At 54.9% G+C, this 19,359-nt stretch overlaps 1 protein-coding gene across 9 annotated transcripts in view; it reads left to right on the forward strand.

Annotated features, from left to right (window-relative positions):
- The window catches only part of LINGO1 (leucine rich repeat and Ig domain containing 1), a 213,344-nt gene that overhangs the window by 124,250 nt on the left and 69,735 nt on the right, over positions 1 to 19,359 (forward strand). For 8 of the 9 annotated variants that reach the window (XM_064382833.1, XM_021668247.2, XM_021668249.2 and 5 more), the window contains one exon: positions 8,974 to 9,153. The gene's annotated coding sequence lies outside the window, so the exon portion shown is untranslated. Of the gene's footprint in view, positions 1 to 3,746; positions 4,020 to 8,973; positions 9,154 to 19,359 lie in introns of those variants that run through there. The other variant, XM_012457667.2, reaches the window with a different exon arrangement.

Genomic DNA, 19,359 nt, shown 5'->3' on the forward strand with positions numbered 1-19,359 from the left:
AGCTGCCTCCTGAAGCATTGAGAGTGCTAACGTGTGTGATGACAGCAACCTCTGTTACCTTGGCATCTGCTGCCTCCTTCCTTGCCCCCTGAGGATCTGCCAAGTCCTCCTTCCTCTCAGCCCCTTCCCTGCCGAGTCCAACTGGCAGAATTCTGACCTGGTAACATTGTTGCCAGCTGGTTAGCAGGTAAACTCAGCCCATAAAGTTAATGGAGCACTTAGTGTGTTTGAGGCACTAGAGATGCTGAGGACCAGGCTCTAAGGGGCCCTGCCACCAGTCAGGGGTGGGGATGATTGTTAGTATGTGCTGACTGTGTGCAGGGATGACAGTATGTACTTGCTGTATGCGGGGATAATGGTTAGTACGCACTTACTGTGTGCTGATGATGGTTAGTATGTGCTTTCTGTGTGCAGGGATGATGGTTAGGATGCGCTTACTTTGTGCCAATGATGGTTAGTATGCGCTTACTGTGTGCAGGGATGATGGTTAGTATGCAGTTACTGTGTGCAGGGATGATGGTTAGTGTGTGCTCACTGTGTGCAGGGATGATGGTTAATATGTGCTTACTGTATGCTGGTGATGGTTAGTATGCACTTACTGTGTGCTGATGATGGTTAGTATGTGCTTACCGTGCACTGATGATGGTTAGTATGCACTTACTGTGTGCAAGGATGATGGTTAGTATGCACTTACTGTGTGCAGATGATGGTTAGTATACGCTTACTGTATGCAGGGATGATGGTTAGTATGCACTTACTGTGTGTGGGGTCCGGGCTAGTGCTTTCCTGAGCATCAGTGAGGTAGGAGCCACCCAAGTTTGCTGATTAAGGGAGTGGGGCCCAGGGAAGTGAGGGGACTGCCAAGGTCCTCAGCAGCGAATGCAAGTGTTGGGCTGGACTTGGGGGAAACAGAGAGGAGGAGCTGACCAGCAGCTCCTGTCCTGGCAGTGTGAGTGAGCTCAGGAGGCAGCAGGCAGCCCTTGGCCTTTCCTGACACATCCCGGGCCCCTTGGGAGCCACCTCTGAGGAAGTTCTTCCTTGTCTCAGTCCTTAGCCCTTCACTGAGCACAGAGCAGCCTGTGACCACTGCATGGGGCACCCACTAGGGCAGTCCTGGGGCCTGCTCTCGTCCGCAGGGACTCTGCCTCCGCCTCTCCCCTATTGCTGCAGGCACTTTCGAGGAGGCAGCCCCTCTCCTGGTCCTCTACTGTGCTCACTGAATACCTCTCACCCTCTGGCCCTGCCTGAAGGCCCCTCCGCTGGGCCTGATGGTCCTGCCATGCCTCATCTGTGTCTCCTCACCCCTTCCAGCCTCCAGCCCACGAGGTCAGCCCTCCCTGTGACTGTATGGTGTCTCTCCAGCTTCCCATGCCTGCCTGGGAGGAAGACGTGCTTCCCCTTCAGACTGAGGCTCGCCCCTGCCCCTGAGGGCCATGAGCCCCCCACTGCCAGGCATTCCCTTTCCACAGCTCCTGTCTGGCGTGTGGCTCCATCCCTTCCCCAACTATGCAGGGCGTCTGAGCCCCCAAACCAGTAGCAGGTCCTGGTCACCCCTATGGACCTCGGGCTGCACCTGTGAATCTTAGCTTTTACTTTCTGCTGAGTGGGCCAGAATGGTGCCTGGAACATAGTAGGCACTCAGCACAGGCTTGTTGAATTAATGGACTAAGGAAGCAATGAATTCCTGGCCTGGCTGCCTCACCTGGGTGTTGTGCAGATCAAAGTAACTAATGGATTTGTTACAGAGTTAAGGATGCTGTTTGTACAGAAGGCGTGGGGGATGCTCAGTGGGACGCTGGCGCTGTGGATTATAACCACCGCCCTCACTTTGCAGATTCCGCCTCCCAGATCCCTCCCTCATCCGCCCTCCTCTCCATCGCTCTGCCCCATCTCTCCCCCGCCCGCTGCCTCACTCCTAACTCACTTCTTCCTGTCCTTCCGCATGAAATCTATCCTCCCCCAGGTGGTGGCCGGAATAATCTTTCTCAAGCACAAATCCGGACCCCGGCTACTCCCCACCAGAACTTCAGGCTCCTGATGGCTCCTGGGATAAGAACTCCGCCTCACATGGTGCCCACCAGGCCCTGCCTCAAGGAGGGGGCTGTCTCCGTCTCCAACCACTGGGCCGCTGCAGTTGTCACAGGCAGTCTGCAGTGCCCTTCCCCACTGCTTCCCAATCCAACTCGTTCTCCTTTAAGACCCCTTCAAAGATCCTTTCACCCTGGAAGCCTTTCCCAACCTCCAGACCTGGATCAGATGCCCCTACCCTGTTTCCACAGCCTTTCAGGTGCCCACTCTCACACAGGCCCTGAGTTGTCATCTCCCACCTTCCTGGGCTCCACCCCACACCCTGCTCTGGTGTGTTTGTATCCTTAGTTCACAGAAAGCATTAGAGGGCATTTGCTGAATGAATGAATGAATGAAGAATGAACAGGCAACTCCCCCAGGCTGTGGGGACTCTGGGTCGGACCTTTGGTCCCACTGAGGGGAGTGGGCCACACAGTGTGCCTCTGACCTGTCCTGGAGGTGGCCTCCTTTCTGTGGGTCCTACTGGGCTCCAGGCATCTAGCCCTGGAATTGTCCACACCTGCAGACCCTCCAGGTGTTCTGAACCATCCCAGGGATTTACTACAGGTTGAGGGTGGCACAGGAGCCCTAAGAACAGAGCCTGGGGTCTGCAGAACCTTCTCATCTGGTGCCCTGATCCCCACCCTACCACCGTCATCTGACCCTTATCCCCACACGCACAGGTCAGTTCTGCCCCCATCCTGCCCTGAGACCTTTCCTAGCCTGAGCTGCTCCAGCCCCTTCACTGCCCTGCACCAGCAACCTGGCACTGAGCCCCGGCTGTGTTGCCCAGGCTGGAGTGCAGTGACATGATCACAGCCCGCTGCAGCCTCAAGCTCCTGCCTGCCTCTCTGCTCCTCTGACCTGGCCCCAAGCCCCGTCATGTGCTTTAGCCAGTCCTGCTGATGGTCTGGCTACTACCCTGCTCTCACAGACCCCTGTCCTGGAATTTCTGGCTTCCTGGTCCAGCTACCCTGGTGCTGACCACCTTCCCACGAGTGTCACCTCATCGTGGGCCCCACCTGTGCCTGCAGTGCCACCCTGACCCCTGCCTCCAAGCCCGCAAATCTGAGCAGGCCTGGGTGCTCAGTCCTGAGTGTGTGTGTGTGTGGGGGGGGGGGTTGGGAAGATGAGAAGGGGTCTGTCTTGCTCAGGGGGGTCTCCTAAAACTAAGGCTCCTACTCACCCATCTGCCAGAAACGGAGGGGCTGGAGGTGGGATTCTGGCTGTAGGTACCCAAGGTGGGAGACACCCAGAGATAGGGGACAAGAAGGGTTTCCTGGAGGAGGTGGTGGTGCTCTGGGTGAGCCAGTGAGGATGGGGAGGATGGGGGAGGCCCTCCCTGGTGGGCAGAGCAGGATGCCCACTCTGTCCTGGGCTCCGTGCCAGCTTCGTGCTCACCCCCGGCACAGCCAGCCTTCGGGCGGGTATTATTAGCTCCATCTAACAGACAGGAAAACAGAGGTTCCGAGGGGCTCAGGGACTTGCCCAGGGTCACCTGGCTGACCAGCGGCCTTGTCAGGCCTCCGCCTGGGTCTGGCACCGTTCCAGGCTCATATGGCGGGAGCAAGGGGAGAGGCGGGGAAGAGGGAAGGGAGGCGGGCACCCGCCACAAACATCAAAGCAGCTGCTGACTGTGACTCTCCAGGGTGGGGGTGTGGGACGGGGTTGGCTTCTGAGTTGGTCCTGCTCCCCCCTCCCCACCGTGGGAGAGCCCTCACGATGCGAGGTTCCCACTTGCCCCCTCCCCAGAGAGGCCGGCAGTTTGCTTCTTCAGAGGATAATTCCCCATTATACAGAGATATTTAGCCTAATAGAAGCCGACAGATCATTCAGGGCAGTAATGTACTCCGGCTTCAAGCGTGTAGTTTCCTCGGCCTGAACTCCAGATTAAAGGCTCCTTGCCCAGCCGGCCCTGTGCCAGTGCCTGTGACCTTGACTGCAGTGATGGGGTAGGTTTCTCCCTCCCTCCTTCTCTCCTCCTCCCTTGCCAGTTTCCTCCTCCCTCCCTTTCTCTCTCTTGAAAAAAAAGATATTTTTCTTCTTAAATGATCAGTGGAAAGACTGTTGCTTAAACCTTGCATGCTCTGGGGACAGGCCGATGGTGCTGGGCTGCCAGCCGGACTCGGGAACACCTGGTCGGCTCAGAGCTCAGCCACAGATCGGCTGGGGATGGTGGGCAGCCTGAGCGGCAGCTGGACACTGCAGCCAGGCTGGGGCATGTGGAGGCTGGGCAGACGGCCTTGCCCAAGGCCAGAACTGATCCCTCTACTCCCTCCACCCATCTCCCTGCCCCAGAGCTGGCCCACAGGGGCCTGACCTGGGCCCTTCAACACGTGGGAGATGCCTTTAATGACTGGGGAGCACTGTCAATGATTGGGGGGCTCCTTGTGCCTGAGCACGTGGGGATAAGCCCAGGGAACACTAGTGGCTAGATCTGAGGGGTAGATGGTACCAGGTGGCCTTGCGGGCCCTGCACTGATCAGGACGGTGGCTTCCAGGGCTGCCTCCCTGGCCCCTGCAGGGTTCCCTTGTCCATTCAGCGTCTCTGTCTCCGCTGCCCTATGTCCTTTCTTTGTCTCCCCTTCTCCCCCACACCGCCGCCACCACCACCGCCTCTCTCTGCCTCCCCCTGCCCACCCCATCTGCTCACCGGACTGTCTGTTCAAACTGCCTGGCACTTCCGCGAGGCAACAGGGAGCAGGGGGCGGCATCGGATCTTTGGAACCAGTTTGCCCCAGGTTCAAATTCTGGCTCCAGCACTTACCAGCTGTTTCTTTGCATTTAATATTTTGAATTTGGACAAGTTCCTTAATCTCTCCAGGCTTTCGCTGCCTCACCTGAGAAGTGAGATGCTCCCACTTGGCCCTCAAGATTATCCTGAGGTCTGTCAGGGCGGTGTTCAGTGTATGCTGTGCCAGTGGGTGGCAGCTTCCCCACCTGCAATCCCAGTCCCCCTGGGGAGACCCCACCTCCTGATGCTCCTGTCTGCCCAGATGCCCCCTCTGCCTGTCTGGCGGGAAAGGGGAAGGTGGTCAGGGGGGCTCTGGGTGCCCCTGGCCCACAGCAGCCGTGTTAGGGAAGAAAGACACCTTGTGGGTGGGACCCTATTTACTTCATTTCTGGGCAAAGCCTAGTGTCTGGTACTGGTCTGATTTGAAGGAACCAACTTAAGGGGCTGTGGCAAAACCACCAGGGGTAAAGGGAACAGAGTGGAGGATCAGGCCCTGTGTATCAAGGAGGAGAAGCTTTCTAGGCGAGACCTCCCTCTCAAGTTTCAGGGCAGAGGGCCAACAGTGCCTCTAACCTGCAGGAATGGGAGTCTTGGCAGCTGAATGGAAGCCCACGTGGAGTGGGGAGATTCCTGCATCTTCCAGGGCAGGGGTGGCGGGGTGACTACTGGGGATGAGGGGGGAGAAGGTCCTTAGGTGTGAGGCCACAGAGGATCCGAGGCTGATGTGCTGTGGAACCTAGGCTGATCCCACTCCCTGTCCGGGCCTGTTTCCTCATCTGCTAGGTGGGGCTGATCATGCTGCCCTATCTGCCTCACAGCGTGGGCTGCAGATCCAGGTGGAGAATCAGTGGGAGCATTCTGCGATGTGTAATGTCCCAATAATAATAACTATTATGCTGGACATTGCCTTGCTTCCTCTGAGTCTCTGTAACACCTACTTCAATCCACACAATCTAGCCCTGATTCGTGTACTGACAGAGTTAAAGACACTCATAGCAGAAATCAGTCTCCCTGTTGAGTGCAAATGCCCACCCCACACACATGGTCCCCAGACCTCTGCTTGCATACCTCCAGGGACAGGGAGCTCACCGCTTCTCATGCTGAGCAGAGATCTGTGTCCCTGGACTCTTTTCTCCTCAGATACATGCATGCCAAGTCTCTTCGTCAGGGACCGGAAGTCCTGATCAGGTCCCCGATGCTCCTTTAAAGGGGGTGGAGTCTGGTTGTAAAAGCAGTCCCTGTCTGTGTAGAAGCTCTAGGAGTCTCCTTTCCTTACCCCCACCCCCTCACATCCAACTCATCAGCCAGCTGGTTCTGCCACAACACACTGCCCGAATCTGTCTGTTTCTTCCCTCTCTGTGCCATCACCCTGGCTGAGCCAGTCTCCAGGTCCTTGGGCGATTGTGACATGGGTCCTCTGCCCCAGGCCTGCTCTCCTGGAGTTCAGTCTCCACTTGGCAGCTCGAGAGAACTGTTAACAATGAAGAAAACATCACAGCACTTCCCTGGTTAAAACCCTCCAGTTACTTTTCATTGCATTTGGGAGGGAATCCAAAGCCCTTACTCTGGCCCTCAGGGCCCCAGCCTCCCGCTGCAGCTTCATTTCCCACAGAATAAATGCCAGTGAGACTGCTTCCGAAAGACCTTCTTTGCCCCTGTAGCTTGAGTGACCCACCAGCCCCAGCCCAGGTCTTCTCTTTCACGTTTCCAGGTTTTATGATCATTATTACCTGTCGGTCTTTGGAATTACCTTGTTTATGTATCTGCTTATCATCGGCATCGCTTGTCCCCACGAGAGTACCAAACTTGTCTGTGTGGTACCGCAGTGAATCCTGGCCCCTACAGTATACCTGGCACATAGTAAGTGCTAAATAAGTATTTGATGCATGAATGAAAAATACCACAGAAAACAGGAAGAAATAGCAGATGATGCCATCGTGGCTGTAGTAGCAGTTAATGATATGACAGTTTTGTGTGTGCGTGTGTATGCACGTGTGCACTTGGGTGTGTAAGCTGGGAATCACCTGCCCTTTTAATCACCTGGGCCTGAAGCACTGCATGCCTGGGAGACACGTGCCCCTGTAGGCCACGTTCATGCACACACAAGCGCGCGCGCGCGCGCGCACACACACACACAGGTGTTTCGTGTTCAGTAGCATCGTGACCTCTGGTGAAGTCTTTCGTCTTTTGGGCCTCCGTTGCTCCACCTGTGGGATGGGGCTGCCTGGGGCTAGAGGCAGAGGCCTGGATACCATGGCGTCCAGCAGGCAGCCGGGGCCCCAGAGCCGGGAGGGAGCCAGGAGGTGTTGATTGAAGTTTACCTCCACACGGGGCTGCTCCCTGCTGCCCTCGGAGGTGAAGATCTCACCCAGGCAGGAGGGAGTGGTCCCAGGTCAGGAAATTGGCAGAAAAGCCCGGGGACAGGAGCTTTGCTGCTGGGAGGTGTATTACATTCACAGTCGAGGTCTCCTGGATGCATCCGTGACTTCAATTTGATAAGTTTTAATTTTTGTTGGTGAGCTTGTTGTTTTCAAAACCTTTTCCTTGCTACATGTATTGTACTTCCTGAACTTTTTTCATTCAGTTGCTATAAAAAAGAATTGCCATGAAATTAAAAAGGAGAAAAACTCTCCATCCCTGTTTCCCCTCCTCCAGGGCAACAGCCACTCCCTCCCCGCCCCCCGCCCTCATCTTTTCCCTTTGATGCCAGTACTAGAGGCTTGCAGAATATTTGGGAAACAGAAGTAGCCCCAGATTACTTAATCTCTCTGTGCCTCAGTTTCCTCATCCAAACAATAGAGGTAATAATTACTCCTTCACCCAGTGCGGATTCCATGAGTTAACTTTTAATTTGCCAAGTACGGAGGAAGGTTCCTGGCACTCAGTAAGTGTGATGTGCGTACGTGTTTACGTAAGATGAGTAAGTAAGAAGAAAGGGCAGCGTAATGCTGCCATCGTGGCACAATGGGCAGCTGTAGAAGTCTGTCTTGGCATCAGAATTCAAGGGTTCAAGCCCCAGCTCTGCCCACGCTCCCCATGGAGCCAGGAGCACGTGGGTTGTTTTCTAAGCTTTGGCTCCTCCACCTGTAAACCGGGTCTGTAATCTGCACCCACAATGCCGCCGCGTGGGTGGGGGTGACGGACGGGCTCGGTGAGCGGGAGCCTCGTACACCCCACAGCCCAGCCTCCACCTGCGCCCATTTTCTCAGCTCCCTACCTCATTACTATCAGGGAAACATGACTTGGCGTCACTACCTGTCTCTGGGTTGATCATTTTTAACGGTTGTGTAATACGCTCTTGGAAGGGGTGCCGCAAATCACTCCATCATCTCTGTTGTGGAGTGTTTAGACAGCCTGCAGTGTCTTGCTGGTATAAATAACCCTGTGGGGAACGGCTCTGTGCCCAATAACCCTGTGGGGAACGACTCTGTGCCCAAGAGGCTTCCCCTCTGAGTGCAATTTTCCTGGACGATCCCAGGACATTCACTGGGACTGCTTTGCTGGGGGGCTGAGGGAGGGTCCAGTGGCAGTGACTGGAGGAGATAGGTCCCTTCAAGGGTGGCCTGATACCCTTCCCCAGGGATGTGGCTTCCCCAAGGAGGCAGCATGGATTTCAAGGCAGCAGGACACTCTGCTAGCAATGAGCATGACGGGAAGACACAGGCCACGGCGAGAAGGACAGTGGGTACCGAGGAGGACCGGGGTTGGGAGTTGGAGGACTGGGTTTGGCTTTGCCACCCTCTCACTGTGTGACCCCGGGCAAGTCCCTTCTCCTCTCTGGACCTCAGGTTTTCCCAGGTACTGTGACCAGGGGGTAGGCAAGGGTTGACCGGAGTTGTGTTGTCCAGCGTGGTAGCCATTAGTTACATGTGGCTATGTAGATTTAAATGTAAATTAATTAAAATAAAACAAAATTGAAAATCAGCTTTTTATCACAGTATCCACACTGCAGTATCCACATGTGACTGCTGGCTGCCAAATTGAACAGCACAGAGGCAGAACATTTTCATCATGGCAGAAAGTTCCACTGAACAGTGCTGGTCTAGAGACACTTCCGGGGTTCTTCCTTGGGTCTCACCTTCCCCAAGGTGTGGCCGCCATCTGCCCTTCCTCCTGTACCCCTCGGGCCCTTGTGAATCCTACCACTCACTCTCGTTTCTCCTCTTTTCTAGGGATCTTATGACCGTGACCTGGCTACCTTGAATCTGTGGGGCTACCCAGTCTTCAGCCTGCATCTCCAGGGCTCTGACTATCCAGCTCCTGGACCAGCTCCCAAGCCTACTCCTGACCCCGACCTGGGCCGAAGGGACTCCGCAAGCTTTGGGACCCAGCGGGACACAGCAGCAGTCACGGTAGGTGGCATCCCCGCTGTACCTGTTCCCTGGCTCCTGGGGATGTCCAAGCCTTCTGGGTCTCCAGAACAAGAAGGAAACCTTTCTGTACGCTGTGTCTGTCAGGATTCCTTTGATTGTAAGTAGCAAAGAACAAAAACGAAAACAAACCCTACTTCATTAAAATGAAGTTATCAGCTCATGTAACTGTGTTTGGTGGTAATATGGGCTTCAGGCAGGGCTTGATCTAGGTTCAGACAGTGCACGCAGGACCTTGTTTTTGTCTGTATCCCTTCATTCCTCTTCTTGGTGACGGCTCCATGCTTAGTGGCGTTTGGCACGGCATGGTCAAAAGATGCCTGGCAGCAGTTTCTGGGGTAACATGCTTCTTAGATCTAGGGTTGGGGGTGGAGACAAAATCTTCCCTGATAGAACAAATCAAAGTCCCCGAGTTGATCTCGGGGTCCTATTGGCAGGATTCGGCTCATCCTAAACCTTTAACTGGGTCCACAGGACTTAGAAACACTGATGGGCTGGGGGTCAGGGTCGTCCTTCCCCAACCATGTGACCAGGAATGAGGGGTGAGTGTTTCCCAAAGGAATCTTGGGATCCAGCTGACAGGAGAAGGGAGACCCCTCCCCAACTAGGGAAGCCATATAACAAGTAATTATTCTAGATGGTGTCCTAGATGGATATGGACGTGCTGTGTGCCCTTGGACAAATCTATGCCTCAGTTTCCTCACCTGATAATGAACTTCACCTGGCAGGGATGCTGAGTTCTCAGTAAATCCTCGTTCCCTTCCCCTTCCTGCTTCCCTCTCCAGGAAGTTTGGGACGTTGCTGGTTTGGGAATATCGTCTGTTTGTTTGTTTTTATGAACTTGGAAGGAGCTGCTGAGGAACCTCATTGATCAGAGTCCTTAGAGGCAGAGCCTAAGATGCAGATTTGTGTACATGAGCTACATGGAGGGCAGGGCCTCGAGGGCAGGGAGGAAGAAAAGAGATTGAGGTAGGAATGACAGCCCAGGCAAAGCTGGGCTTTGGGCTGGCCCAGGGGACCCTGGAGTGTAATTCACGCCACAGAATTACCATTCCCACCCCTACAAGGAGGTCGGGCTTTAGGGCCCCTGTGTGAATCAGTCATTGTCTATGAGCCGTCTCTGGGCATCTGTGGGACAGGGTGGTGCGCCGGCCATCGAGGGCGTCTAGGCAGCCAGCCTTTAGTGCAGGGAGGCAGAGCCTGTGTCCCAGCCTGGCTGGATCTGGACTTCCCAGGTGTGTCGTCTCCTCTGGCTTTTGCTCCTTCTGCCCCAGAGTGCCGACGCCTTCTACCGTAGGGGGCTGGCTGCCAACCTGGGGGCTGGGGATGGGCTGGACCCTCGGCCCCTCCTTTGAAGAACCTCTTCCACACCCAGGCTGAGCGCTCACCCTCCGCACCCAGGCTGCGCACTCGCCCTCCGCCCCTGCTGCTTCTCCTCTAGTAATTCCTGGTCTCTCCTCTGGACCTCAGCCTGCAGCTCCCCCTGCCTAGTATGCCCTTCCTCACTCTCAGCCGTTTCCTGCTTTTCAACGCCCAATTCAGGTCCCTTCTTCTCCAGGAAGCCTCTGCTGATGGCTCTGCCTGTGGTTTTCTGCATTCGTCCATCTTCCAGCTCCACCCTTTTCACAGGTGAAAGACCAAGGCCCAGTGGGCATTTCCCCATGAGTACTCTGCTGGTCACTGCATCAGCACCAAAGTGCATTGCTTTCTTTGTCTTGACTGCCAGGAAGCTCACAGCCGGTTTGTGGCCCATTTCTGATACGTGCCCAGGATGCTGTGGCATGCGGTTGCTTAATCACTTTGTTGTCTCTGGCCTCTTCTCTCTCATTTTCCCTTTGTCCAGATTTCTTCCTTTGTTTTGCAGCCTGTACTGTAGCTTCTGTTGTCCTCAGCAGCCTCGAATTCTTTAGGAGGGAGGTGGGGTATAGATAACCAGCAGTGGTGGGAAACCAAGCATCCAGTGCTGACTGCAGCCAGATGCTAGGCCCTTGCTTTCCTAGGGGCAGCTTGGGCAGGGGTCTCCCCCAGGCCCAGGGTTGAGCCTGTCCCTGAGGAACACTGAAGCCCACCGGCGGTGGCCCCAGTACCGTGCCCACTCTGCCCTCCCAGGGTCAGGACTGGCATTGTTCTGCTGCTGCTGCCCTCTCCCCTCCCCCTCCCCGTCTTATCAGAAGCTAATGAAAGAGGCTGGGAAACCCAACCCTCTGGTAATTAAATTTACTTAACGGGTATTCAAGTGGAGTAATGAGAAGTTTAATGCAGTGATTAGATTTTTCTTTAATTAATTAAAATGAGAGCCATGTGTCTTGCCAGCAGACCAACTTGACCCTCTGCTTGAGAGCAACAGAGACAGCAGGGGGGCTTGGCTGGGCGAGCAGGGGGCTCGGGGGCAGGTGCCACCTCCTGCCCTGACCCTGCTATCCTCAGAGGCAAGCCCAGCTCAGATGTCCATCCAGGCCAGTCTCTGAATTGGCCCCTGTTTCTGAGGTTTGTAAGTGAGTAGGCCTGGTCACTCAGGGCCGGGGATCCAGCAGCCCATGCCCTCAGAGCTGAAAACCGAACCGGGATGGAGGGTTCAGACAGGACCATCTACAAGCGTGGCTTAAAAGCAAGGAGCTGCGGGGTCGAGCCTGTCCACAAGGATAAAGAGAAGCCTGATGGATGGAGGTGGCCCCAGTACAGTGCCCACTCTGCCCTCCAAGGGTCAGGACTGGCATTATTCTGCTTCCTTCTTTTGGGATAAAGAGATTTCAGGCCCTGTGATGGGAGGAGGTATTTGGGGTTGTGCACCTCAATAGCACGTGCCAGCCAACACCTTCACCTTTATATTCAGCAGGACCTGGGTTTACCTCCACTGGCACTGGATCACCTGGGTAAACAGGATGGGGCAGTGGGTGGATAACTGGGAAATCTGACATTAACCGCAAAGCACTTTTTCACTCTGGCATTCACGCTAAAAGGCTGGCTGTCCTCGCTGTGCTTTTGAAGGCCAGGTGGGGAGGCAAGGAGGAGCTTCCCTGCTTGAGCCATTTCTGTTAGGGCAGAGGGAATCTGGGCATCCCAGCACAGCTGCCTGGAATGGACCACAGGACCAGCCTCACCAGGGTAGAAGGCAGACACAGCAGGGGCTCAGGAGACATGCCCTGATACCCAGGGGGCAGGCTGTGTTATTTTCAAAGCCATGGGTAAGGTGGTAGAGAGTCCTGGGCTTTTTGCAGTGGGGGACAGAAAATGTTCCTCATTAAGACCTGACCCCAGCCCCACACTAAGCCCTGGTCCTGGACAGATGGAACCTTGATCCTGATTCTACAATGAGCCCTGACCTCAGCTGCACACTGAGTCTTGATCCCAGCCTCACACTGAGCCCTGATCCTGAATCAACTGAACCTTGATTCTGGTCCTGCATTAAGCTCTGACCCCAGCCACATGCTGAGCCTTGGTTCTAGCCTCACACTGAGCCCTGATCCTGAACAGACTGAACCTTGATCCTGGCCCCACACTGAGATCAGCTTTGTTATGGATATGCCAATTGAGAAGCAGGTGCCTGCTGGGGTAGAAGGGGTAAATGGCTCTGTTTGTCCATCCCTCTACCAAGGCTGCTGTCTCTGGGCAAGACTCCCGTGCCAGGCCCTGCACTGGGCTCTGGAATTGCCTAGGTGAATAAGACAGGATCCCTACCCACAGGGCTGGTGGGGAGGTGACAAGCAAACAGGTGATGAGAGCACCAAGTGATCAGAGCTGAGGTGAAGGAGGCCCAGGGGCTGGCAGGGACGTGGCTCTGCATTCCGAGTGTTCCTCTGGCAGCAGGTGGGAGATGGAGGTGCTGGAGGCAGGCGCCAGTGAAGAGGCTGCAGTGGGGTCCCTGAGGAGGCGAGAATGGTGCCCATGGGGAGTTTAGGGAGTCTAGGGTGAGTGGTTCTCTCAGCATAATTGTCTGTGACCCCCTAGATCACCTCAGCTCATGGTGAACCAAGGGACTTACCTGTGAGAGGGTCGATGGTGTGGGGGCACTGGGCTGATGATGACACCTCACAAGGGAGGCATGTGTATCTATTTCTTGGAAGAGGATACAGAAGCACAGGCATTGCCTGATGCCCCTCAGCTTAAAGTAGCCAGGCTGGGCATGTGCCTGGGTCTTGCCTGCCCCCAGACCTGCACACTGGTATTGCTGGGAGCGAACTTGCTATAGGAGCTGGGGACTTCTTTACGACTCCTCCACTCCCGCCAGGGTGAACATAGCCTGGGCATTGGCGGGAGTGGGGAGCCAGTCAGGGGAGCCTGGGCCAGTCAGCCTGGCATCCAGGGCTGGGGCAGGGCTTCCAGCACAGTTGGGGTTCTCAGAGCAGGGGGAATGGGGAGGGCCTTGGTTGGGCAGGGGACAGACAGCAGGCAGAGGTCTCCAACCTGGAGGCTGAGGACTAGCCAGGGCTGAGGACTAGCCAGGAAGGAGGGTCTTCTGCCTCCTTCACCTCCCCCTCCCCATCCTGGGTCCCAGCCCTCTGGATTTCCAGGCACTCGCACTCATTTCCCTCCCGCCATGTTCCAGCTGCTTCCCAATAGCCAGGCTGGAGAAGTCACCCAGATGGCTGCCCTCCACCCACCTGGGGAAGCCCAGGTCCCGGGAGGGCAGGGACCTGCTCAGGATCATGGAGCTCTGCCTCCTGCAGTGCATTGCTGTAAGGGAAAGACTCTGAAATGGGGTCTCACTGTGTGGCCCAGGTTGGAGTGCAGTGTTGTGATCACGGCTCACGGAAGCCTCAATCTCCTGGGCTCAGGTTATTCTCCCACTTCAGCCTGCTGAGTAGCTAGAACGACAGGTGCACCACCATGCCTGGCTTTTTTTTTTTTTTTAAGATAGGGTCTCGTTATGTTGCCCAGGCTGGTCTCAAACTCCTGACCTCAAGTGATTCTCCTGCCTCAGCCTCCCAAACTGTTAGGATTACAGGTGTTGGCCACTGCGCTGTGCCTAAAGTTACGCTTTAAACAAGGGTTGTATGTGTTTGAATACTTACCCTGGGATGGGAGGCCTTCAGGGGTCTGCTTGCATACAGGTTCACTGGTCCACAGGCAGACACCCTCAGGGAGCACCACGCCCTAGACAGGTCCACTGCCTCCCTGGGTTCCTCAGTTAGTTCCCTCAGCAGCCTGTGAGGTTGGGTTGCTCGTCCGCAGGTGAGGGAGCCAAGGTCCTGGAACTAGGTCACAGCCACACTGCTAACTGCAGAGGCAGAGCTGGCCTGCCAAGCTCAGATCCTCAGATCCTCAGTCAAGCTGCCTCCTCCACAGATCACCCCTTCCTTGCTGGGCTGGAGGCACAACTTCTCCTCCGTCTTTCACCAAAGGCCTCTAGCATACCCACCCACCCCATCCCCCGCGGCTTCCCACCTTGCTTCAGCCGCAGCCAACGACTCTTACCCCCACTCCCCATACCACTCCCTCCAGGACCTTGCTCAAGCTGCCCTTGGCCCCTGGAGCTCCCCTCCCCCCACTCCATCTGCCCACATCCCCCCTTCCTTCTAGGCTGGGCCCAGGTGCCACTGCTTTCATGGAGACCCCTGTGTGCCCTCACCCAGTCAGAACCCAGAGCCCTCCCCGGGCACCGCCCTGAGCTTGTTGCTCACCCCCTTAGGCTCCTGGCCTCCCTGCGTCTGACTTGGCAGCTGCATGGAGGGCAGGGGAGTCTCTTTGCCCTGGCTTCCCAGGCCAGTTGCCCCCTGGGCCTGGCACACAGTAGGTACATGAGAGGTCGCTGGGGTCCTTGCCTGGGGAGTGACTGCACCTTTACAAACCCATCTGTTTCCTTGGCAGTCCTAGGTCAGCTGGCTGTTTTGGGGCTGGTCCCAACCCCCAACCCAGCCCCCCACCCAGGAGGCCAGCCCCCAAGGGGCCTAATTTAGCCCTGGTTGGGGGGGATGGGGGCTGGCTTTCGCCTCCAGCAGACCTTGGTGCATTCTGCAGCTTGCCCAGGTTCTGCATCCGTGACGGGGCAGGGGCAGGGGGGACCAGGCAAATCCCAGCCTTGGGCTCATTCATAGGCCAGTCCTGGTGCCTGGCAGGTACAGGGACCAGGGGTTTCCAGTCCTGTGCGCTCAGCCCTAGCAGAAGATTGCATGGGACCCTCTACCCAGGTCCACTTATTCCCTCTAATTACTGGCTGTGTGAACTTGAACAAGTCATGTAACCGCTGTGTACCTCAGTTTCCCCATCTGTTAAATGAGGTGATGGAAAACCTGTCTCAGAGGGTTGCTAGGCGGATGCAGTGAGTCAATACAATGCAAGGCAGATTGCACAGCCCCCAGTGAATGCTGTGCCCATCCGAAGTCTCGACTGTCACCACCGTCACATGTTACAGGAGCAGGGGCCCACGAAGGCGGAGTATGGGGGGTGCTCGGGAAGAGTTTCCAGAAGGTGGTGACAACTGAGCCGTGACTGAACAGGTGAGGCACAGAAGGCAGGAAAGGACATTCCAGGAAGAGGGGCCGTACAGGACAAAGGCCTGGAGGCAGTCTGGGGACGTGTAAGGGAGTTGGGGGCATCTGGATTTAAAGTAAGACTGGAACAGGGGGAGAGCAGAGCTGAGGGTGCACAGAGGCTGTGTCCCCGGGGTCCTAGGGTGCCACGCCAGGGAGTTTGAACTTTGTCCTGTAGCCTGTGAGGGGTTATGGGATGAGGAATTTTTTCCTTTTTACCATAAAAGCAACATTTGCTCCAGCAAAATTAAAAAACAGAAACAATATAGAAGTGTGTCTGTAAAGTAGAAAAATCCCGTTTGCCCTTAAAGAAAACCCCCCTCTGGCCTGGGGTGTCTCCTGTCAGAATGTTTTCTGTGCTGTTACAGACATATTCATTGTATATTATTTAAAAAGGAAATGGAATTATATCATGCACATTACTCCACCAGTTCCATTTTTCACTTCCCAGTATATCGTGGGCATCAGTCAACGTCACGGCACCCAGATCTGCCGTGTTCTTTTTAATCGTTGCCTAATATTCCATTGTGTGTACAAAGCATAATTTATATACCTAGCCCCAGGTTGATGGACATTTAGATTGTCTTCCATTTTTCACTCTTGCAAATAACGCTTCGGGGAGCATCCTCGTATATATCTTGCTGACACCCGTAAGCCTTTCCGCAGGATAGATTTCTAGATGTGGAGTGGCTGGGGTGAAGGGTCTGCTGGCTCAGTTTTTATAGCCACCGTACTCCTCCCAGGGTTGGGCCAGCTGATGCTGCCCCTTGGTGTCTGAGAGTGGCCATTTCCCCACGCCGTCCTCCATGTTGAACATTCTCAATCTTTCAGTTATTAGCCAATCTAGAATAATATCTCACTGTGGTCTCAGCACTCGGTTCTCTTCTCCCCAGTGAGGCTGACCGCCTTTCCGTGGAGTTACCCGCCGTGGGTATTCCTTCCTCTGTGGATGGACTGTTCACATCCTTTGCCCATTTTTCTTTTCTTTTTGCCTTTTTCTGATTGATATAAAAGAGCTTTTAGTGCATTAGGAATTTAGAAACTTTTGTCTGTTTTGTGTGTTGGAAATATTTTCCCTAGTCTTCTCTTTGTCTTTTTTAACTTTGTCTGTGGTATCTTTGGCCATAGAGAGGCTTTAGATCTTTATTTAGTCAAATCTGTCAGGCTGCTCCTCAGGGCTTCGGAGTTTCGTGTCTGGCCTAGCAAGGCTTCCTGGGTGGGTTTTAAGTGGAGCAGGGATGAGGTCATATTTGTGACTGGGAAAGGCCATTCTGATTGCTGCTGTGTGGCTGGGGGTGGCTGGGGGGCTGCAGGCAGGAGGATAGGAAGGAGCTGAGACCTTTGTGCCCAAAAGGGGGTGGGGAGAACTGGGGAGAAGATGAGTTTGAGAAACATTCAGGAATTGGCTGACTGTGGTGATAGGATGCGAGGTGAGAGAGGGAAAGAGAGGACTCTGGAGTGATGCCTGGGTGTTTGTCTTGGGGGGCTCTGTGGCTGACGCCACCACCACCCTGAGTTGGGGGCAGGACTAGGGAGGGACATGCATGCAGGTGCACGAGTGGTCACCTTGTCAGGCACACACGTATATAGGAGCGCATACATGCACACATACATACATGCTTGGAAATTCTGGAGATTGGTGCTCCCGTACCGTGGCCCCATGGCAGGGTGTCTTCTTTTTGTGGAGTACCCATTCTCTACGAAATACTGTACGAGACACTGCACACACACACACACACACTTTAATCTCTAATGCCATACGCATATGGCATTAGAGATAAGGAACCAGTCCCAGAAAGGGTAAGTAACTTGCTGAAGGTCACAGAGTTAGTAAGTGGCAGAAAGAAGAGGTTTTCTCCATCTTAGATCTGACCACCCACAGACAGAATTTCTGCCAGTGCCATCCAGGAGGAGCTGCCATCCATCTCCAGCCTGACCACCGCGGTGTTATCAAGGACTCGTAGGGACGAGCACTGGAGCCGGACTGCCTGCGTTTGAAATGACCCCATTCCTTACAAGACGTTTCGCCTTTCCATGCGTCAGCTTCCCCGTCCTGGAAACCAGGATGGTCAGGGTACCTGCCTCAACGGCACGTGTGGGAAGCAGATGAGTTAGCAGAAGGAAAGCGCTTAGCCCAGGGGGCTCATTGGGTGCAATTTATGGGGCCCGCGATGATTATGACAACCACAGTGGCAATGGCGCTCACCCCTCACCTGGGTGTTGGCCGCTTCCCCTCCCCCTTCCCCCTCTCCTCCCCTCCCCTCTCCCCTCCCCTCCCCCCACCTGCCCTCCACCTGTCCCCTCATTCCTGTGCCAGCTCTTCCTGCATTCCTATAGGCGCTGCCTTCACTATTTGCCTCTGAACCTTTGTCCTCTGTTTTCAGCCCCCAAACCCCTGGCAGACCGTGAGCTAAAGCCCGATCAATCAGCAGAAATCATTTAGGGGAACGATTCATGTTGCATTCAGGGACTTCTCCCTCAAAGCGATTCTAGTCAAGCATTTTCCAAGCGCCTGTGCATTCATCCCAGCATTGCCTGGGCTCTGAACCAGACCATGAGTCGAAACCTACAACCCTTTCCTCCCTGAGTGCGATGCTCAGGTGGACTTTGGAGCTGAGGGTCTGAGCAGACCCCAGCCCTGCTAACTCCACTCTAGCCATGAGCCATCCCTGGATCCCTGACGGTTCCTTATCTCAAGCATACCTGAGCCAATGCTATGGCCATGATGGTGGATGCAGGGTGTCCAAGCAGGGTGAAAACCTCAGGCCTGCACCCAATTAAACATGTCTCCTTTACCCCCTCCCCCAACACACCCATAGAAATGAATTTCTCATCATCAAAACTAACTCCCAAGTAGATAGATGCTTGAGGTGGGGTATGGAGCAGAGGCTGCTGGTTTCCTGGAATGACTTTGTTTTCAGTTGCACTAGATCAGTCACACTCGTTGATTCTTGGTGGGTGGATTCCACTGTGGCCAAGTCTTACTTATTGGGGAAAGTGAGAAGTCGCAGGGGCGTTTATCAGCAGGAAGGGCTTTCCCCTGGGTTGCCTGCTGGTGCCCCTGTTATCTTAGGGGGCAGCCTCTTCTCCTGTTCCTCATGCTGTCCCACAGGATCACATAACGTTTAAGGTGATAATTGCCAAAGTAAAACATTAGTAAGTTCAAAGTATAACCCTGCAGTTTAGCTTGCAGCTCCAAGGCCCTGTAGGAGTTTTCTTTATACCCCTGAGTTGTGGGCGGATGAGCTGGAGGCTCCAGTGCCTTTCTGGGAGCTGGTCCTGGACCGGAGTTGAGGATAAAGCTCTGAAGATGCTCCAGCCTTTGCCCTAAAGTCAAGTTCAGGCCCTTGAATGTAAGCATAGGCCCCAGCTCTCATGGAGACACCACCACTGCCTCAGCTCACGCCTCCCTTCTCCAAGTGGGAAAGGTCCTGCTGGTAGAGCCCCTTGCAGGACCTGGAAGCCCCCCCTCTTCCTTGTGGGTAGGGAACTCTTGAACTTGGGAATTGAGATTATTCTACCCACACTGAAATTTTACTTACTTAGAGGCTCCCAAATCGGGCTTAGTTCTGTCACCTGGAAAGTCATCCAAACATGTTCTAACAACAAATGCAGCCAGGTGACCTGTCCCCAAGGTGGGGATGTTGTAGGATAGGCAAGTTTGTGCTGCAGTAACCCGCACCCTCTGAACTCTCAGTGATGTAATGCATCAAAGGCT

The sequence above is a fragment of the Aotus nancymaae genome, unplaced genomic scaffold, assembly GCF_030222135.1.
Source record: "Aotus nancymaae isolate 86718 unplaced genomic scaffold, 86718_ANA_hifiasm-v0.15.2.pri h1tg000003l, whole genome shotgun sequence".
NCBI lineage: Eukaryota > Metazoa > Chordata > Mammalia > Primates > Aotidae > Aotus > Aotus nancymaae.